Source organism: Pseudophryne corroboree, chromosome 1, assembly GCF_028390025.1.
Source record: "Pseudophryne corroboree isolate aPseCor3 chromosome 1, aPseCor3.hap2, whole genome shotgun sequence".
Lineage (NCBI taxonomy): Eukaryota > Metazoa > Chordata > Amphibia > Anura > Myobatrachidae > Pseudophryne > Pseudophryne corroboree.
Genome location: NC_086444.1, coordinates 1157211992 through 1157234796, shown reverse-complemented (window position 1 = coordinate 1157234796; position 22805 = coordinate 1157211992). Strand labels below are relative to the sequence as shown.

At 47.5% G+C, this 22805-nt stretch overlaps 1 long non-coding RNA gene across 1 annotated transcript; it reads right to left on the bottom strand.

Annotated features, from left to right (window-relative positions):
- Positions 1–8323: 8323 nt before the first annotated feature.
- On the bottom strand, positions 8324–15017 carry LOC135003992 (uncharacterized). Its single transcript, XR_010204913.1, has 4 exons — positions 14912–15017; positions 11976–12174; positions 11421–11472; positions 8324–8563 (listed from the first exon to the last, which is right to left on the bottom strand). It is a non-coding gene; the product is annotated as an uncharacterized LOC135003992 (long non-coding RNA).
- Positions 15018–22805: the final 7788 nt, after the last annotated feature.

Sequence of the window (22805 nt, the reverse complement as noted above, 5' to 3'; positions counted from 1 at the left end):
GTGTGAGTTGATTCTAACGACGGAGGGACGGCTTTTGATGTCACACACCCGCCCAGCGAATGCCCAGCCACGCCTGCGTTTTTTTCTGCCATGCCTGCGTTTTTCTAAGCACTCCCTGAAAACGGTCAGTTGACACCCAGAAACGCCCACTTTATGTCAATCTTCCTGCGTTCGTCCGTGCGACTGGAATGTTCGTTACACTTTGTGCAAACCCACGATGCTCATTGTACCCGTACGACGCGCCTGCGCATTGTGGTGCATACGCATTTGCAGAAATGCCGATTTTTAAGCTGATCGCTGCACTGTGAACAACGGCAGCTAGCGATCAACTCGGAATGACCCCCATAGTGTCAAGGATTATTGACACTGGACCCGGGTAATCTGTAACAGCCCCACCCCCGTCTTTTGTTCCCCTGCCTAATAGCAAAAGACGGGGGTGGGGCTGTTACAGATTACCCGGGTCCAGGTCAGCCAGCGAGGCAGAGCAATGCCCCCACACTGGTGGGACGCATATTCATATTAACTCATAACATGCTGAGTGGGCTACGGCCATCCATCCACAATTGGCCCCACCCACAAATGAGCACAAAGGGCCCATCTGATGTCTTAGTGGCACTTGCATTATCTTAGTACACCCTACCTAGCTTGTTATTGTTTGTTAAACTAATTCTTAATTATTGGTGTAGGGTGGTTGTACACTTTACGAAAGTGGCTCCCCAGGAGCATAGTCAGTGTGGGTGGGCTGTGTGTTTTGTAGTAGAGGCCTGTGCTTCTTTTTAGTTTGGGGCAGACTAGTTGTGTCTTTCCCTTGTAGGGAGAGTCTGTCTGATGAATGTGGGTACTGGAACAGATTAAAGACACTCCCAGGAGCCAGTCGGGTTGTTAGGTGGGCACTCCTGGCACAGTGACACCTTCATATGCAAGTACGTAAGGGTGAAAAACAGGTTATGAGGCCATTGTGCCAGTGATGACCAGGACCGCCGAGAGTGGGGACAAGCCTGGGTACTGGGAGCATGGCCAAATTCAGGAGGTGTGATTATGCCAATGGGGTTGCAGCATGCTGCAAAGAGGGAAAATGGGGGTTATTCAGAGATGAATGCAGATCGCTGCATACGCAGCCCGCTCTGCGTTCATGTCTGCACATGCTGGGGGCCACCCAGCGCAGGGCAAGGCCGCCCAGTACTTTACCGCCCAGTATGTGCGAGGCCGCCCCCCGATGCATTCGCAATTAGGTTGCAGACACTTCGGATCTAAGGTTAACCCTTGGCAGCGGCCTTTTTCTTTATCAGAGCAGCTGCGTGCGACGTCACGCAACTGCCCCGAACATGCTGCTGACCCGCCCACATTTTCCCGATGACGCTCCCACAATGCCGTAACTTCGCCCCCGCAACACCCGCCACTGTCAATTACATTGCGGTCGCATCCATCAGGGCTGTGACTGCAATGTGTATGGCTGCGCGGTTATTTTGTGGCCGCTGTGCGGGCCACTGTTGTGGTGGGTCTGATTGACCCCCAGTGCCCCCCCCCCAACAACTGACCCAGGCCCCTCTCACATCTATATAAAGAGAATCATCCAGCCTGTGTTCCAGGACCATCCACAACATCATCGGTGGCCGGAGGCTGGAGCGAGATTAGTGCAGACTATACCGAACCGCACTCTACTCTTACACCGGTATGGTAGACTTTATTATTTAGCGTAGAAAATGTTGTTGCAAATTTAAATTTGTGTTTACAGATTTTTTTTGTAAAAAACAAACAAAAATGACACTTCACAACATAAATGTGAAAAAAAATCTTAATTCCAAACCTTTTATAGTATTTAGGCATGACCCTCGGGAGCAGATCAGATTGTCCGGAAAGCACTGATATTTATATATACTTGCAATTGGGAGAAACATTTGGCTTATCTTCTTTTTTTTATGACTTTATTTATAATAAGAATGACATAACAAAGCAAGCACGTACAAGCAAGTCAGGACACAAAGGCCATAAAATGCTAAGAGTAAACATGTGAGAGGCCCAGGTCAACCAAGCTAGTAGGAAACGTCATTCATTTTAAAATACCGAAAGGAAAGTGGGGACGACAGAGACATTTGTGTCATCTTTTTTTTAAACTTAGATTTACCTCATGTTACCCAACAACCAGCATATTCATATATATAACTTCGACTGCTGTCATTGCTGAAAATTACAGTTCTATATAATAGCATTCATATCATCGTCATACTGATGACCTATCTCATACCTCTCGATTGTGGCGGAACAGTCCCATTTTCTGGGTGCTGTACCTCCAGCGGGCCGCAGTGTCCCGTGGTGTCAGGGGAGTTGGGAGGCAGAGCAGCCTGGCACATCCCAGAAAGTTGGCAATGACCCACAGTGACGGAAAATGGGGGTGTGGCTCAGGGGCACAGCATTTCCGATGAGGCCACGCCCCCTACCAGCGAGGCCAGACCTGCTAATTTCCAACAACTATCCCTATTCCTGAACATGAAAAGTTGGGAGGTACGCCTATCGGGCTCCGGTCAGGATTCCGATGGTCGGGATCCTGGCTGTCAAAATACAGATGCCGGAATCCCAACATGGATCACAATGCCAGACGCCGGAATCCCAGAAAGAATCTCAATGCCAGCGCCAGCAAACTCTGACAGCCAGGATCCCAATAGACAGACTGGCGATCCGACAAAAAGCTAAGTCGCATGGGGGGGAGGGGTAAGTTTAGGGTGCGGGGGGAAGGGTTAGGCTGCGGAAAGGGGAGGTTAGGTTTAGGCTGCGGGGAGGGCGGGTTAGGCATCCCTTCCCTGGAAGGGTTAGGCTGCGCGAGGGCCGGGAGGTTACTTTCAGGCTGTGGGAAGGGGGGTTAGGGTTGGGCACCACCGGGGAGGGTTAGGTTGCGGGAAGGGAGGTTTAGGGTTACGGGGGGGTTAGTTAGAATTTTTTCCCGACCCCTGTCGGGGTTCTAACAATCGGGATGCCGCGGTCGGTATTTTGACCACCAGCATCCCAACCGCCGGCATTTCATCCCAAACCCTGCCTATCACCTATTTACCTAATTTGTGGGGTTTTCTTTGTCTTATTGTATTTGTTTTTTTGTTTGACAAAAAATTGCATGAATTTTTTTTAATAAACAGAAAATAACTTCTATACTACCCTTTAAACAGGGCCACCCTAGGTATGAATTGAAATGTGGTCAACTAAACACAACACTGCCCGTTTTATGTGGAGATAAACGGGGGTTTAGTTATAAGGTTCAGAAAGTTGTTTTTTTTCTCCTAGTAATTACTTTATACAGCATCTGAACGTCATTAATTATTAAATTGCACTTTAATTAATTTATACTGGTTTTGTTTCTTTTTTTTGTCTAAGAATCACAATACAACGCAGTACAGCTGTAATTTATGTTTTATTGAACAATACAGCTGCCTCTGCTTTTCTGTGGGTCTATGTTGAATAGAAACGTGCCTACTCACTGCCTTTGTAGTTGGGACTTTCTTTGTCATCTCATTGTGTTCCTTAGTACAGCATTTGCCGGTGGACGTTACAGATGTTTTAGAATGAAGATCTGAGTTGTCATTGAAGAGTGCGTCTGCTACAAATCCCATCTAATTTATTGGTATATAAGATCCTGATTTATCATAATATATTTGTTAACCAATTTTTACAGACCAGAGACCATTGTAGCTAGAATAGTCTTAAGGTGTGTGTACAGTATGTATTTTACACTATTAAGTGGACGAAACAAAACTAGTAAAGAACAAAACAGCTTGGGTGACAAAGTTTCTAAAAGAGCTTAAAAGGGGGCTGGTTACACCATTAATAGAATTGTTCAACCATAGGTATTAACAGGGGTAGTCCCAGAGGACTGTAAAGGCTGAATGTAGTCCCACTGCACAAAAGTGGAAGTATATAAGCCTGGTAATATGTGCAGCAAGTGGGAAATGAATGGCAAGTGCTACTCTGCAGAAAGAAGGAATTGTAAGACTACAGTATTTTATTTTAACAATTTAGAAGACTCTGGCTGCATATATTTTCAGTGGGGGCTTTGAGGGCACTGTCTGCTGTTCCACCAATGGGCATTCGGGAGGTTGTTGGCAGTAAGGTGTGGTGTGGCATTATACAATATAGGTGTGGCATTATACAAAGGGAGGGGGAGTGTGATGCGGCACAGGGGGGCATCGTGGGTGCAATGTGGCATAGGAAGCGGTGCAGGGGCGTGACTGCATGTTAGCATCATCACAGCCACGCCCCCTGCTATACAATGCCAAGGGTACCGGCAGTGTACAGCGGTGTGTGTGTTTGTGGCTATGATGGCGCATGAATTGCGTCATCTGCACTGCCCACTTCCCTCTGTAAATGAGCACTTGGGCAGCTTGTGAAAGATGGAGGCTGGCTTCGGGAGACTTGACCACTCTTGCGGGAGGCCCGATTTTCAGGAGCCTCCCGGTTGTTTCGGGAGTGTAGGCAAGTATGCATAACAGAACATAACATGGAGGAGGAGTAACAGGAAGAAGGCATTGACAGATTGACTACACAATGATAAGTTACTGTATGATACATTGCCACCGATTGTCCCCCCATTATAATTTCCTCATCCTGCAGCTGTTGCTATACTCCAAAAATATCATTTGTATAATAAGAATAAATGCATGAAATAAGTGTTTTTCTTACTAATTTATCATTATGTCTTTTTATGCCGGAAATTCTACACGTGGTTAGATGATGAAACAAGGGACAGGTGCCGGCCTCCGTGCCTGATCATAAGATCTCATTTCACAGCTGTTTTTGCATCATGAACATGCACAAAAGTTAATTTACTCATTTTACATATCTCCAAACATTTCTGAGTTGTACAGATCTAGGACAGATCTCTCTATGTGTTAAAGGGCATTCAGGGCTGGTAACCAGATGACGATCATGATAATGCGTGGAACTATTCCATATTATGGGAATGCAATGGGAGAGTCATGGGCATTCCCACTTGAAGCCGGATCGGTCATCGCATTAGCTTTACAGAAAATTGCATTAGCATAAGGAAGAAAATCAGTATTCCGTGGATTTCCGCACATCAGCCACCTTGCGTCCGTTTCCGGCCCTCCACATCCTTTCCCCAAATCTAAGAATGACAGTAATTTGTAATTTTGTGCTGCATGTTCTTTTGCCATTCTATGAACATTTATACATATATCTGCCAGTTTGTAGCACATCCATAAGTAGCAAAATAGAATGCTATAAAGCAGTGATAGCTAAGCCTGGCCCGTGAGAGCTACCAACGGGTCACATTTTCCAGCTCACCTAGCAGGTGCACAGGTGCAGTCGTTACTCACTGACACATTTTAAAAGATCCACAGGTGGAGCTACTTACTTACCTTGTGATTCTGTGAGGAGACCTGGAAAACGTTAACTTTTGGTAGCTCTCGAGGACCAGGGTTGGCTACCCCTGCTATAAAGTATCAAAACGAATCAGTACAATATGTTATTTTTCTTCCTGGTCAGATAGTCATGTCTGCCCGGTGTCGGACTGGGGCATGTAGGGCCCACCAGGGGAAAACAGTGTTAGAGGCCCGTGTTTAGGGGTGTGGCCAGTCTCTAGAGGGGGTGTCCCCAGCCGCCACATTGGTTTGCCTAACCATTTTGCATGGGTTGATCCCCTAGATAAATATATACAGTAAATACTGTAGTGCATGCATGATAATGTACTAGATTAGTAACAGCACAGTCTGGAACCTGATCCCTAGAGGAGGGGGTGGGCCCCCAGGCAGTAGGGCCCATCGGTGGTTTCCCCTGTACCCCTGTGGGCCAGTCCAACCCTGTGTCTGCCACATAACTGGAAGTAAGGTTCCCATACAGATCACGCAATTCTCTTCCAGTTTAATCAAATTACTCTTTTTTTTGTTACCCAGTCAATGGCCTGGAGGATGTCAAAAGACCCTCAGACCATCACAACTGAACTGACCTATTGGTCACGACACCTGCCCCTTGACCAGGAAAAATAGATGAACATGTAGAAAAGTGAGCCAAGAAAGAATGGTTCATATGCAGCCCCACAGCGAAGAGTCACAGGAAGGTCAGAGGAAGAAATGAGAGATGGGAATTTGAAGCAGTGGCCACCGAACAAAAAGCAAAAGGCCACAATTAGAGGCAATTGACAGTTTTAGCAGAAAGGCAAAACTGGCCACGGTCCACTGGGAATGCTGACCTTAACGCAGCTTCTCTATTGTGGTATGATGGCCCAGTCCCTTATATAGCAATTGTCTTAAGATAAATAATCATTTTCTGCACAGGGTTGCTAAGAGCTGACGCTTAGTAACTCATTTAAAGGCTGGTTAACGCACAGAGCTCAATTCAAATAAAATGTGTCACCATTTAGTAAACATAATAAAGGTATGTTGATAGAACTCAGCCAATTAATTTAATTTTGCTTTATTAATTAGCAAATATCACATTCACATGCTACATAGATGTTAGTGCGATATTAGTTATTATAGACACATATGGTAATACAATTATTTAAACACTGAGGGGCATATTTTAAGACCACCCACGTGTAATGCTCGTACCCCCATAGTTAGCACTGGTAGAAATAATGCATTCTTCCATGTAAATAAATAGAATAAGTGCAAGAAAAAAAATAATGTCTTTGTTAGAAAATATTTGCAAAAACAACCCTTAAATTCCCATTTTTATTTTTAGTAACCAGATCGCATTTCCCATACTTGTAATGGGAAATGCGATCTGCCTGAATTTACTAAAATTATATTGTAAAAAATACCGAAGGGAACCCAGAGAAAATAATGCTATCTTCAGATAGCATTATCCAGGCTTCTCTCCGGTCCCCCTACTCCTGCACACAGGGGCATAAGTTAATATCAGGTGCCTGGAGGCAAAATAACAATGGTGCCTCCCCCCCCCCCCCCTTCCCAACACGCATTCCCTGCTTTCACCAGCAACACCCCACACCGCAACAGGCTGGGACGATTTAAGGGTAACAGGGGCCTGGAGGCACATACACAAACAGCCACATACAGTATATACACACACGCATTGCAACATACAGAATACACACACAGCCACACACATATTGCCATATATACACACACTCATATGCACATACACGCACGCAGCCACATATACACGCACACAGCCACATATACACATTGCTATATATATATATATATATATATATATACGTACTTACATACATAAATACACATACAGCCCCTCACATATTGCCATACACACACACACACACACATATGCAGATACACATACAGCCACATATACACACACACATTGCTACCCACAGTATAAACACACATCACACACAACACTAATCTAAGCGCCATGCCTGAGTCCGGTGTGTGCCCTCCTGTATGCACTGTCACTGCCCCGGCGCTTTTCCCCGTCAGTCCCCTCTCCCAATCTTACATGTTTCTCCCGAGACACTGCTAACTTGAGTTGCAGCAGCGGCAGGTGAGAGGGGAAGGGGGATCTGCGCTGGAGACGGACAGCAGGGTTGTGAGGAGGCGGCTGCACCGCTTGTCAGTGCTGGGAAGCCCCGCCTCCTCCGCTACTGCTGAGCTAACGGGTGCTGACGCTGAATGTATAAATGTAGCAGCTGGGCAGAGCACCGGAGGCAATGGAGAGGTCAGCGTGCCCCTCCAGGGCAGGCGCCCGGCGGCGTCCGACTCCATTGTCTCCGGTACTTCCGCCACTGCCTGCACAGCCTTCCCTGCCTGCTGGCAGTGACTCGCAGTGAAGGCTGAGCTCGGATCTGGCCCCTGTGATTAGCCATGTGTGTTTGATAGACCACCGATAACCACTCCTGAGTGCCGGTAAGTGTAAGTGGAGGGGGAGGGTCGGCTGCAGAGGCGTCACATGGCAGCAGACAAAAATAGTACCCTGAGATATGCAGTCAGAGGTTTCGCAGGGACAGTTTTCTTGCAAGCTCTGTTCCTGAATGCAATATTTGATACATCCTTGCGATATATTCAAATATTGCATTGCGTATTTGGGCAAATTCATCACATTCCATCTGCATCCGAGCAGCAGATTGTGCTAAAATAAATAAGCCCGATGCAAACAAAGAAAAAGCTCTGCAAAGAGGAACTCTGACATGACAGATAGTGTAAATATATACTGTAGGTCGATGCGCTAATACTTGTAAACATCTAGCAGCTCCCCTCAGAGTTGAGGTGTTTGGCAGAATATATAGGTTATCGCACACGCATGGCAGCAGTTTAACTGCCGGAGACACCACAAGCAGGTGCATTGTTTGTTTGTTACTTGATATACGGAACAAAGTCTACGGCTGGCAGAGCACAACCTGTACAATGTGTGACATAGTAAAGTCATCCTCTGGGGCTTTATTCAAATAGTCAGATATCTACATTATCATCTCCAGCAGCACATGTACACACTGTGGAATTAACTGACAGGCAGATTACTAAAGGTCAGTCACTCATTTCCAAAAAACGTGGCTTCACGGTGCATTCAGAATTGCGCTGTATGTCTGCCTTGCTTGCACGTCACGTTGGGAAGTGTCTATGAGGAAATGCTTTGTATCCGGCTGTTTGTAGGATTGATGGAGACAAAAAGATAAATTATACCTCAATTTAAATCCTGCCGGCTCCCACTAAAGTCTAAGGGGTAAATTTACTAAGATGGGAGTTATATTTAAGGTGGGATGTTGCCCATAGCAACTAATCAGATTCTCCTTCTCATTTATCTAGCACCTTCTAGAAGATAATACATGAAATCTGATTGTTTGCGAAGGGCAACATCACATCTTAAATAGAACTCCCATCCTTGTACATTTACCCTTAAGTGTTCTGACCGTTCAGGCAATACTGACACTAACGGGCATCCTGGTGGGCACCAAGGCAGCAGTGGCCATGTTGTTGGGCATTATTGCAATTGCAAGTCATGGTCCTCTTATTGGTGATTGCTGATCTTAATGTGCACATTTCTGGGCATCACTTTTACTTTTGTGTGTCTTGCTGGGTATTGCTGGATAACTATGCAATACAGAAACCGCTTTTTGATATCTTCTATATATTAGCCCAGATCTGTGACTGTGTGACTCATTTGCTAACGCTGGGCGGAGTCACATCACTGGGAGGAGTCAAGTCACAGATCTGCCCTAATATATAGGAGAGATATAGGAGAATAGGAGAATTACATAGGCGAATAGTCTATATAGATAGAATTACTGATGATAAAAGTAGCAGGATGTAATTACTGAGACCAGTACAGACCGCTGGATTGTTCGGAGACATCAGCAGCTGCACCAGGTTAAGGCTCCGTCCAGGTCCCGCCCCCCGACGCCAGCCATTGGACAGATGGTGGAAGCCTGCGCTGTGATTGGCTGCTGCGGCTAGCTGCTAGCAGCGCAATGCTTGAGTCCTGCTGGGTCCGCTCTCACGCATGGAGCATGGAGCCGCTGGCCGGACAATGGGATGCCACGCGGCTGCCAGACCGGTAAGGTATCCATGCAGTCCCCTCATACTGCGCACCTCCCGGTACCCAGACTCATCCCCCGTCCCCGCTGCTCTGGAGCACGCACACCAAACCGCTCCTCTGCCCCTGCGTGCTCCAGAGCGGTATCAGGCACAACCTCTGCCTACTGTACATGGGCTAAAGCAACAGCTACATGGCCGCCCGCTATGTGCGGACACCGGAGCGGGGCCAGCAGCAGGAGTAGCAGGCGGATGGAGCCTGAGGACAAGGGGGACGCCCAGCGCATCATCCAGAGGCTGGAGTGGCTGCAGAACCGCATCACCCGTCTGTATGCTGTCTCTGTATAACACATATACTATACCTACCTCCATCCCACTCACACCCGCCCCTACACCACCCGCAGCGCCTCTGGAACCCCTCCACCGCACCCCCGCCCCTCCCCCACCAACGTAACCCCAGCCCCTCACCAGCCCGCCGCACCACCAGAACCCCAACACCACCCGCAGCACACCCGCCCCTGCCCCACTCGCAACACCTCTGGAACCCCTCCCCCATCCACCGCACCCCTGCCCCTCCCCCACCCACATAACCCCAGCCCCTCACCGGCCCGCCGCACCACCGGACCCCCAACACCACCCGCAGCACACCCGCTCCTTCCCCACTCGCAACACCTCTGATACCCCTCCACCATCCACCGCACCCCCACCCCTGACCCTCCCCCACCCATGTAATTCCAGCCCCTCACCGGCCCGCCGTACCACCGGACCCCCAACACCACCCGCAGCACACCCGCCCCTTCCCCACTCGCAACACCTCTGATACCCCTCCACCATCCACCGCACCCCCACCCCTGACCCTCCCCCACCCACGTAACCCCAGCCCCTCACCGGCCCGCTGCACCACCGGACCCCCAACACCACCCGAAGCACATCCGCCCCTTCCCCACCTGCAACACCTCTGGAACCCCTCAACCATCCACCGCACCCCACCCCTGCCGCTCCCCCACCCACATAACCTCAGCCACTCACAGGCCCGCCGCACCACCCACTGTACACCTACCCCTTCCCCACCCCCAGCGCCTCCGGAACCCCTGCCACATACGCAACAGTCCTGCACCTGCCCATCCCCCACCCCCAGCACCTCCAACGTTACCCCAAACGCAGCACTGCCTACCCCCTCCTCCATCCACCACCCCTCCCCCACCCACACCACCTCCTGACCCCCTCTCCTATCTGCACCCCCCCCTATCCACCCGCAGCATGCACAGACACCCTCTCCCATACGCGGTCACCCCTGCGCTGTTCACACCCACAACGCATGGGTACAAAGCGTATCTCTGCCATGGATTTCAGCCAAGAATACATTTGCACGGTACTCGGGTTACAGGGGCGCAGCCCCTTCCGACGGTGTGAAGAGCGCCCGTAGGGCGCAATGAATCACCTAGTTTCTAAGATACATGATTATTATGAGTATGCATACATATTGTTGTAGTACTGAAGACCACAGCCTGGTGTCAGATGGTGCTACAGAGACGTCCCAAGCATCGTCTATAGACACACAAATAGGGTGTCTCAGTCTGTGCACAGTCAAACCCAGGCGTGTTCACCAGGGGAAACATATTGGGGGGAGGTGGAAGCATAAAGCCGCAGATGTGAATACAGCAAAATGCGCTAAAGTGGTCGCAGCAGCGTAGGATTTAGAAACAGCCCCTTTGTATCTGAGGATGTTCTATTTAGTTGGTTACTATAAGAGGCAGCACAACCAAATATAGATAATGTGCAAAATAGGAATAGTCCATGCAAATGTCTTCTGTGCGAGTCATTTTCCTATACGTACAGAGCCTCTATATGGAGAACGCAGGTAACACCACCCGTAAGCCTCTGGCCGCTGTTTGGGTTTTGCATGAGTTTGGTCGTTTAAAAAGACAGAGCTCCAGAGAAACATCCACTTCCTCCTGTATTACTCACAGCGGCTGCAATCTGCACAGTGTCATGGTATTGCTGCTGTCCCAATGTTATTCTGCGGATGGAAAAAGTATTTGTTACCAAACTTTGAGAAATCCCATACTTTTATATATATCGATCAGGGACATGTTCAACTACGGAACATCCATGTAATGTTTCCTAAGAAGTAGCTACCAGTGGATGTGTTCCACCTTACATCTCAAAGCCTCCTTCCTGTGTGCACCATATACAGGGGCAAACGCAGGATATTTAGAGGGGGGGGGGGGGGCAGTGTTCCAGATTGATATATACAGTATATATATATATATATATATATATATATTTATTTCCAACCTGGCACTCCTCCAGGGCAGCAGGGCCCCCAAATACAATACTTGCTTGTGTGCCCTCCTGGGGTGCAGCAACCCCATATACAACAAGAAAAAATCAGGCGGCACTCCAATACTTCTGAACAGGTGAACTTTAGTGCACAAACATTAGTGCATGGTATCAACGTTTCGGGGAATGACACCCCATCATCAGGATAACAAGTGAGTACAATGGTGAAAGAATTTATACTTGCAGGATCCCTCATTCCCGTGCCCGCTGCCGCACGCCGATCCGGGACTCCGCCGCACTTTCGGTGACGTTTGACGGAAGTGATGTCGTCTCATGGGCAGCGCCAACAGCAAAGCCGGGCGCCGTCCTCAGGCTCTGCCAATCTTCCGGTCACGTGTACCGGATGCGGCGTCATCTCAGGAGCAGCACCGTAGACGGGCTAGAAGGGGAAAACACAGGGCTAGTTACCATGGCAACGCCATAAGAGACATCATAGCAGTGAATGTTATATCATAAGTGCATGATCAAAAAGATGATTATGAATGAAAACAAACATATACAAGATGTGGCCACATACATCTTTGCTATATCCCGCCATGTATGGCTTGGTTTTGCATGCCATAGACTCAGAGATTTAGCCATGCCTTGTGATTTTTCTTAATTTGCTTCTTTAATATGTTACTTTATACATATTCTATTATGGCAAACAAAAGTTTTAAAATTCATCCACTCGTTACTCGTGAAAAAAAGCTTAGCCGTGCTTTGCATGTTGTGCCAAATTGGTAAAAAAGCAAAGATGTAAGTGGACACATCTGTACATAGGCCCTCATTCCGAGTTGTTCGCTCGTTATTTTCCTTCGCATCGGTGCGATTTTCCGCTAACTGCGCATGCGCAATGTTCGCACTGCGGCTGCGCCAAGTAAATTTGCTAAGAAGTTTGGTATTTTACTCACGGCATTACGAGGTTTTTTCTTCGTTCTGGTGATCGGAGTGTGATTGACAGGAAGTGGGTGTTTCTGGGCTGAAACTGGCCGTTTTATGGGAGTGTGTGAAAAAACGCTGCCGTTTCTGGGAAAAACGCGGGAGTGGCTGGAGAAACGGGGGAGTGCCTGGGCGAACGCTGGGTGTGTTTGTGACGTCAAACCAGGAACGACAAGCACTGAACTGATCGCACTGGAAGAGTCTCGAGCTACTCAGAAACTGCACAGAAAAATCTTTTCGCAATATTGCGAATACTTCGTTCGCAATTCTGCTAAGCTAAGATACACTCCCAGAGGGCGGCGGCTTAGCGTGTGCACTGCAGCGAAAAGCGGCTAGCGAGCGAACAACTCGGAATGAGGGCCATAGATAATAAAAATACACAAATGGTAAAACATTGGAGGTCATTCCGAGTTGTTCGCTCGGTAAAAATCTTCGCATCGCAGCGATTTTCCGCTTAATGCGCATGCGCAATGTCCGCACTGCGACTGCGCCAAGTAAATTTGCTATGCAGTTAGGATTTTTACTCACGGCTTTTTCATCGTTCTGGCGATCGTAATGTGATTGACAGGAAATGGGTGTTACTGGGCGGAAACAGGCCGTTTTATGGGCGTGTGGGAAAAAACGCTACCGTTTCCGGAAAAAACGCAGGAGTGGCCGGAGAAACGGGGGAGTGTCTGGGTGAACGCTGGGTGTGTTTGTGACGTCAAACCAGGAACGACAAGCACTGAAATGATCGCAGATGCAGAGTAAGTCTGAAGCTACTCAGAAACTGCTACGAGGAGTGTAATCGCAATATTGCGAATACATCGTTCGCAATTTTAAGATGCTAAGATTCACTCCCAGTAGGCGGCGGCTTAGCATGAGCAAATCTGCTAAAATCCGCTTGCAAGCGAACAACAACAGTACATATATAAAGAAATAATAGAGATCTAACCTACACAGAATAGTGGGTAACTGAATCTTCTGCTGGACCAATGCTGATATAACATCTAAGTGAAATTACACAAACCTACGGCCAGGTATATTATACCCAGCAATCAGACCAAATGGGGGGCTACGATTCACACCTCTTAAATATATTAAATAAGCTGTAAATAAATTGCTGAAACAACATTATTTCTGGTAGAGGTGACTTTTTCTCTACTACTTAAAGGAAACATGTCAAACTCAATGATTCATTCAAACCCCTCGGGCTAACCGTGTCCAGGGTAAAGACCAACTTTGCTTCTCACTGGAGCAGTTTTTTAGATCTATCCCCCCTTCTTAAAGAGTTGGGCACTTGGGCAATCATTCTATATCTAAGCATAGCCATGTTGTGTCTGGCCTGTGCAAAATGCCTGGCTACTGCTTGATCACTATTGCCAGATATCAGAGCAGCTCTGATAGCTGCCCTGTGTTGGGTAATTCTCTTCTTGAATTGTCTCTCTGTCTTGCCCACATAGTGTAAACCACATGGGCAAGACAGAAGATAAATCACGAACTTGGATGTACATGTCAGAGGAATTTTAATTTCGTACATCTTACCTGTGTATGGATGTGGGAATTTATTCCCAATAATCAAGGCTCTACAGGTTGTACAGCCCGTGCACTGGTAGCACCCGCCTTTTCTGCTAAGAAAATGTTGTGGCCTTTCCTTGCCTACCCCAGTGATGTCTGTCTTAACCAACATATCTTTAAGGTTAGGGCCTCTGGTGTAACTAGACAGTAACTTGGCGTTCTACAAGGAGGGTAGTTCTGCATCAGAATTAACAATGGGCCATCATTTTTTGGCTTTTTTCTTTAATGTCTCACTCGCTACCGTATACCTATTACCCCACGGAACAACTTTACCAGTTTCCACTTTGGTTTTTTCTACTAGACAGATATGCCCCCGGTGCCAGATACAGAAATGCCCCCGCAGTGCCTGCCAGATATGCCCCCAGTGCCAGACACAGAAATGCCCCCACAATGCCTGCCAGATATGCCCCCAGTGCTAGATACATATATGCCCTCACAGTGCCTGCCAGATATGCCCCCAGACCCCAGTGCCAGATATGCCCCCAGTGCCAGATAAAGAAATGCCCCCACAGTGCCTGCCAGATATGCCCCCCACATGTCCTCACAGTGCCCCCTCCCCCCCCCCCCCTTAGAGAATAATCCCTTACCTTTTATATTCTATTGCCAGCCCCGGGCCCCCTTCTCACAGACATACTTACCTTTCCAAATCTGTCCTCTCTGCCCTCTCTCTCTACCACGCTGTCTGCTGCTGGTCTCTTCCTGTCCCTAGCTCTCCAGCACCACTGCTCCTCTTCAACCGACGCGGCGTGACGTCATGACATCACGCTGCATCACATCCAGATTAAAAAAAACTTTATTAAACAGCAAGCTGCTGCTTGCTTTGATCGGCGGCGGGCTATGAAGGGGCAGCCACCGGGAATAGTGGTCAGTCTAGCCACGGCTGTCTGTTTGTGTAGCCCGGGCCCTCCACTCTGTCAGAGTGGCCAGGCCCAGGACAACTGTACACAGGTCACCCCCTTGATGGCGGCCCTGTGAGGGAGATAGTGTATATCCTCAGTGGGAGGAACAGGGTGGGTTGGCAGTGTTCATTCCATCACCCTGCACCTAATCAGTGAAAAGGGCATATTTACATTTTTAAGGGCAAAATTTTATACATGATGTATCGTTACAGTCATTCAGAATTAAAATTTGTCCTCACTGACTAGGTGTAGGATGCTAGAATGAACACTAGGTAGGAGGGGCAGCATATGTCCCTCGTGACTTAGTAGTGTGTGTTATTCACATTACACCACTCAGTACTACCCTTTATACACTTTACGTCACACAGTAGAGCCCCTTATACACATTATGCCACACAGTAGAGCCCCTTATACATGTTATACAACATGGTAGAGCCACTTATACACGTTACACTACAGTAAAGCCGGTTATATATGTTGCATCACAGTAGAGCCGTTTATACATGTTACATCACAGTAGAGCCCCTCATACATGTTAAACCACAGTAGAACCATTAATACACATTACATCACAGTAGAGCCGCTTATACATGTTACACCACAGTAGAGCTCCTTATACACGTTACACCACAGTAAAGCCCCTTATACACATTACACCACAGTAGAACCGTTTATACATGATACACCACAGTATAGCCAATTATATAGGTTATACCACAGTAGAACCGTTTATACACGTTACACCATAGTAGAGCCCCTTATACATGTTACACCACAGTAGAACCGTTAATACACTTTACACCAAAGTAGAGCCGCTTATACATGTTACAACATAGTAAAGCTCCTTTTACACGATACACCACAGTAGAGTCCCTTATACACATTACACCACAGTAGAACCGTTTATACACGTTACACCACAGAATAGCCACTTATACACAATACACCACAGTATAGCCACTTATATACGTTACACCACAGTAGAGCCGTTTATACACATTACACCACAGTAGAGCGGCTTATACCCATTACACCACAGTAGAGCCGTTGATACTAGTGATGAGCGGGTTCGGTTCCTCGGAAACCGAACACCCCCGAACTTCACCCATTTTACACGGGTCCGAGGCATACTCGGATTCTCCCGTATGGCTCGGTTAACCCGAGCGCGCCCGAACGTCATCATCCCGCTGTCGGATTCTCGCGAGATTCGGATTCTATATAAGCAGCCGCGCGTCGCCGCCATTTTCATTCGTGCATTGGAAATGTTAGGGAGAGGACGTGGCTGGCGTCCTCTCCGTTTATTCATTGTTGAGTTGATGCAAATATTTGTGCTTGCTTATATCATTGTGGGGACTGGGGAGCAGCTTTATATTAATATAGGAGGAGTACAGTGCAGAGTTTTGCTGATCAGTGACCACCAGTTTTATCCGTTCTCTGCCTGAAAAAAACGCTCCTTATCTGTGCTCAGTGTGCTGCATATATCTGTGCTCACACTGCTTAATTGTGGGGACTGGGGAGCAGCTGTATTATATAGGAGGAGTACAGTGCAGAGTTTTGCTGACAGTGACCACCAGTATACGTTGCCTGCCTGAAAAACACTCCATATCTGTGCTCAGTGTGCTGCATATATCTGTGCTCACACTGCTTTATTGTGGGGACTGGGGACCACCAGTATAATATTATATAGGAGGAGTACAGTGCAGAGTTTTGCTGACCAGTGACCACCAGTATACGTTGTCTGCCTGAAAAACACTCCATATCTGTGCTGCATTGTGTAGTATATAGGAGTACAGTGCATAATTTTGCTGACCACCAGTATATAATATATAGGAGTACGGTACAGAAGGCCACTGCTGTACCTACCTCTGTGTCGTCAAGTATACTATCCATCCATACCTGTGGCGCATTTAAGTTTTGCACAGTTTGCTGACCACCAGTATATAATATATAGCATAACGGTACAGTAGGCCACTGCTGTACCTACCTCTGTGTCGTCAAGTATACTATCCATCCATACCTGTGGTGCATTTCAGTTTTGCACAGTTTGCTGACCACCAGTATATAATATATAGCATTACGGTACAGCAGGCCACTGCTGTACCTACCTCTGTGTCGTCAAGTATACTATCCATCTAGATTCTATACCTGTGGTGCATTTCAGTTGTGCAGTTTGCTGACACAGTGACCACCAGTATATATAGCAGTACGGTACGGAAGGCCACTGCTGTACCTACCTCTGTGTCGTCAAGTATACTATCCATCTAGATTCTATACCTATGGTGCATTTCAGTTGTGCAGTTTGCTGACACAGTGACCACCAGTATATATAGCAGTACGGTACGGAAGGCCACTGCTCTACCTACCTCTGTGTCGTCAAGTATACTATCCATCTACATTCTATACCTGTGGTGCATTTTAGTTTTGCAGTTTGCTGACACAGTGACCACCAGTATATATAGCAGTACGGTACTGAAGGCCACTGCTGTACCTACCCCTGTGTCGTCAAGTATACTATCCATCTACATTCTATACCTGTGGTGCATTTCAGTTGTGCAGTTTGCTGACACAGTGACCACCAGTATATATAGCAGTACGGTACGGAAGGCCACTGCTGTACCTACCTCTGTGTCGTCAAATATACTATCCATCTACATTCTATACCTGTGGTGCATTTTAATTTTGCAGTTTGCTGACAGTGACCACCAGTATATATAGCAGTACGGTACGGAAGGCCACTGCTGTACCTACCTCTGTGTCGTCAAGTATACTATCCATCTAGATTCTATACCTGTGGTGCATTTCAGTTGTGCAGTTTGCTGACACAGTGACCACCAGTATATATAGCAGTACGGTACGGAAGGCCACTGCTCTACCTACCTCTGTGTCGTCAAGTATACTATCCATCTACATTATATACCTGTGGTGCATTTTAGTTTTGCAGTTTGCTGACACAGTGACCACCAGTATATATAGCAGTACGGTACGGAAGGCCACTGCTGTACCTACCTCTGTGTCGTCAAGTATACTATCCATCTACATTCTATACCTGTGGTGCATTTCAGTTGTGCAGTTTGCTGACACAGTGACCACCAGTATATATAGCAGTACGGTACGGAAGGCCACTGCTGTACCTACCTCTGTGTCATCAAGTATACTATCCATATACATTCTATACCTGTGGTGCATTTTAGTTTTGCAGTTTGCTGACAGTGACCACCAGTATATATAGCAGTACGGTAGGCCACTGCTGTGCCTACCTCTGTGTCGTCAAGTATACTATCCATCTACATTCTATACCTGTGGTGCATTTTAGTTTTGCAGTTTGCTGACACAGTGACCACCAGTATATATAGCAGTACGGTACGGAAGGCCACTGCTGTACCTACCTCTGTGTCGTCAAGTATACTATCCATCTACATTCTATACCTGTGGTGCATTTCAGTTGTGCAGTTTGCTGACCCAGTGACCACCAGTATATATAGCAGTACGGTACGGAAGGCCACTGCTGTACCTACCTCTGTGTCGTCAAGTATACTATCCATCTACATTCTATACCTGTGGTGCATTTTAGTTTTACAGTTTGCTGACAGTGACCACCAGTATATATAGCAGTACGGTACGGAAGGCCACTGCTGTACCTACCTCTGTGTCGTCAAGTATACTATCCATCTAGATTCTATACCTGTGGTGCATTTCAGTTGTGCAGTTTGCTGACACAGTGACCACCAGTATATATAGCAGTACGGTACGGAAGGCCACTGCTGTACCTACCTCTGTGTCGTCAAGTATACTATCCATCTACATTCTATACCTGTGATGCATTTTAGTTTTGCAGTTTGCTGACAGTGACCACCAGTATATATAGCAGTACGGTACGGAAGGCCACTGCTGTACCTACCTCTGTGTCGGCAAGTATACTATCCATCTACATTCTGTACCTGTGGTGCATTTCAGTTGTGCAGTTTGCTGACACAGTGACCACCAGTATATATAGCAGTACGGTACGGAAGGCCACTGCTGTACCTACCTCTGTGTCGTCAAGTATACTATCCATCTACATTCTATACCTGTGGTGCATTTCAGTTGTCGCAGTATATATAGTAGTAGGCCATTGCTATTGATACTGGCATATAATTCCACACATTAAAAAATGGAGAACAGAAATGTGGAGGGTAAAATAGGGAAAGATCAAGATCCACTTCCACCTCGTGCTGAAGCTGCTGCCACTAGTCATGGCCGAGACGATGAAATGCCATCAACGTCGTCTGCCAAGGCCGATGCCTAATGTCATAGTAGAGAGCATGTAAAATCCAAAAAACAAAAGTTCAGTAAAATGGCCCAAAAATCAAAATTAAAAGCGTCTGAGGAGAAGCGTAAACTTGCCAATATGCCATTTACGAAACGGAGTGGCAAGGAACGGCTGAGGCCCTGGCCTATGTTCATGGCTAGTGGTTCAGATTCACATGAGGATGGAAGCACTCATCCTCTCGCTAGAAAAATGAAAAGACTTAAGCTGGCAAAAGCACAGCAAAGAACTGTGCGTTCTTCTAAATCACAAATCCCCAAGGAGAGTCCAATTGTGTCGGTTGCGATGCCTGACCTTCCCAACACTGGACGGGAAGAGCTTGCGCCTTCCACCATTTGCACGCCCCCTGCAAGTGCTGGAAGCAGCACCGGCAGTCCAGTTCCCGATAGTCAAATTGAAGATGTCAGTGTTGAAGAACACCAGGATGAGGATATGGGTGTTGCTGGCGCTGGGGAGGAAATTGACAAGGAGGATTCTGATGGTGAGGTGGTTTGTTTAAGTCAGGCACCCGGGGAGACACCTGTTGTCCGTGGGACGAATATGGCCATTGACATGCCTGGTCAAAATACAAAAAAAAATCAGCTCTTCGGTGTGGAATTATTTCAACACAAATGCGGACAACAGGTGTCAAGCCATGTGTTGCCTTTGTCAAGCTGTAATAAGTAGGGGTAAGGACGTTAACCACCTAGGAACATCCTCCCTTATACGTCACCTGGACCGCATTCATCATAAGTCAGTGACAAGTTCAAAAACTTTGGGTGACAGCGGAAGGAGTCCACTGACAACTAAATCCCTTCCTCTTGTAACCAAGCTCCTGCAAACCATACCACCAACTCCCTCAGTGTCAATTTCCTCCTTACACAGGAAAGCCAATAGTCCTGCAGGCCATGTCACTGGCAAGTCTGACGAGTCCTCTCCTGCCTGGGATTCCTCCGATGCATCCTTGAGTGTAACGCCTACTGCTGCTGGCGCTGCTGTTGTTGCTGCTGGGAGTCGATCATCATCCCAGAGGGGAAGTCGGAAGACCACTTGTACTACTTCCAGTAAGCAATTGACTGTCCAACAGTCCTTTGCGAGAAAGATGAAATATCACAGCAGTCATCCTGCTGCAAAGCGGATAACTCAGGCCTTGGCAGCCTGGGCGGTGAGAAACGTGGTTCCGGTATCCACCGTTAATTCACAGGCAACTAGAGACTTGATTGAGGTACTGTGTCCCCGGTACCAAATACCATCTAGGTTCCATTTCTCTAGGCAGGCGATACCGAAAATGTACACAGACCTCAGAAAAAGAGTCACCAGTGTCCTAAAAAATGCAGTTGTACCCAATGTCCACTTAACCATGGACATGTGGACAAGTGGAGCAGGGCAGACTCAGGACTATATGACTGTGACAGCCCACTGGGTAGATGTATTGCCTCCCGCAGCAAGAACAGCAGCGGCTGCACCAGTAGCAGCATCTCGCAAACGCCAACTCGTTCCTAGGCAGGCTACGCTTTGTATCACCGCTTTCCAGAAGAGGCACACAGCTGACAACCTCTTACGGAAACTGAGGAACATCATCGCAGAATGGCTTACCCCAATTGGACTCTCCTGGGGATTTGTGACATCGGACAACGCCACCAATATTGTGCGTGCATTACATCTGGGCAAATTCCAGCACATCCCATGTTTTGCACATACATTGAATTTGGTGGTGCATAATTATTTAAAAAACGACAGGGGCGTGCAAGAGATGCTGTCGATGGCCCAAAGAATTGTGGGCCACTTTCGGCATTCAGCCACCGCGTGCCGAAGACTGGAGCACCACCAAACATTCCTGAACCTGCCCTGCCATCATCTGAAGCAAGACGTGGTAACGAGGTGGAATTCAACCCTCTATATGCTTCAGAGGATGGAGGAGCAGCAAAAGGCCATTCAAGCCTATACATCTGCCCACGATATAGGCAAAGGAGGGGGAATGCACCTGACTCAAGCGCAGTGGAGAATAATTTCAACGTTGTGCAAGGTTCTGCAACCCTTTGAACTTGCCACACGTGAAGTCAGTTCAGACACTGCCAGCCTGAGTCAGGTCATTCCCCTCATCAGGCTTTTGCAGAAGAAGCTGGAGACATTGAAGGAGGAGCTAAAACAGAGCGATTCCGCTAGGCATGTGGGACTTGTGGATGGAGCCCTTAATTCGCTTAACCAGGATTCACGGGTGGTCAATCTGTTGAAATCAGAGCACTACATTTTGGCCACCGTGCTCGATCCTAGATTTAAAACCTACATTGTATCTCTCTTTCCGGCAGACACAAGTCTGCAGAGGTTCAAAGACCTGCTGGTGAGAAAATTGTCAAGTCAAGCGGAACGTGACCCGTCAACATCTCCTCCTTCACATTCTCCCGCAACTGGGGGTGCGAGGAAAAGGCTAAGAATTCCGAGCCCTCCCGCTGGCGGTGATGCAGGGCAGTCTGGAGCGAGTGCTGACATCTGGTCCGGACTGAAGGACCTGCCAACCATTACTGACATGCCGTCTACTGTCACTGCATATGATTCTCTCACCATTGAAAGAATGGTGGAGGATTATATGAGTGACCGCATCCAAGTAGGCACGTCAGACAGTCCGTATGTATACTGGCAGGAAAAAGAGGCAATTTGGAGGCCCTTGCACAAACTGGCTTTATTCTACCTAAGTTGCCCTCCCTCCAGTGTGTACTCCGAAACAGTGTTTAGTGCAGCCGCTCACCTTGTCAGCAATCGGCGTACAAGGTTACTTCCAGAAAATGTGGAGAAGATGATGTTCATCAAAATTAATTATAATCAATTCCTCCGTGGAGACATTCACCAGCAGCAATTGCCTCCAGAAAGTACACAGGGATCTGAGATGGTGTATTCCAGTGGGGACGAATTAATAATCTGTGAGGAGGGGGATGTACACAGTGAAAGGGGTGAGGAATCGGAGGATGATGATGAGGTGGACATCTTGCCTCTGTAGAGCCAGTTTGTGCAAGGAGAGATTGATTGCTTCTTTTTTTGGTGGGGGCCCAAACCAACCAGTCATTTCAGTCACAGTCGTGTGGCAGACCCTGTCGCTGAAATGATGGGTTCGTTAAAGTGTGCATGTCCTGTTTATACAACATAATGGTGGGTGGGAGGGCCCAAGGACAATTCCATCTTGCACCTCTTTTTTCTTTCATTTTTCTTTGCATCATGTGCTGTTTGGGGACAATTTTTTTGAAGTGCCATCCTGCCTGACACTGCAGTGCCACTCCTAGATGGGCCAGGTGTTTGTGTCGGCCACTTGGGTCGCTTAGCTTAGTCACACAGCTACCTCATTGCGCCTCTTTT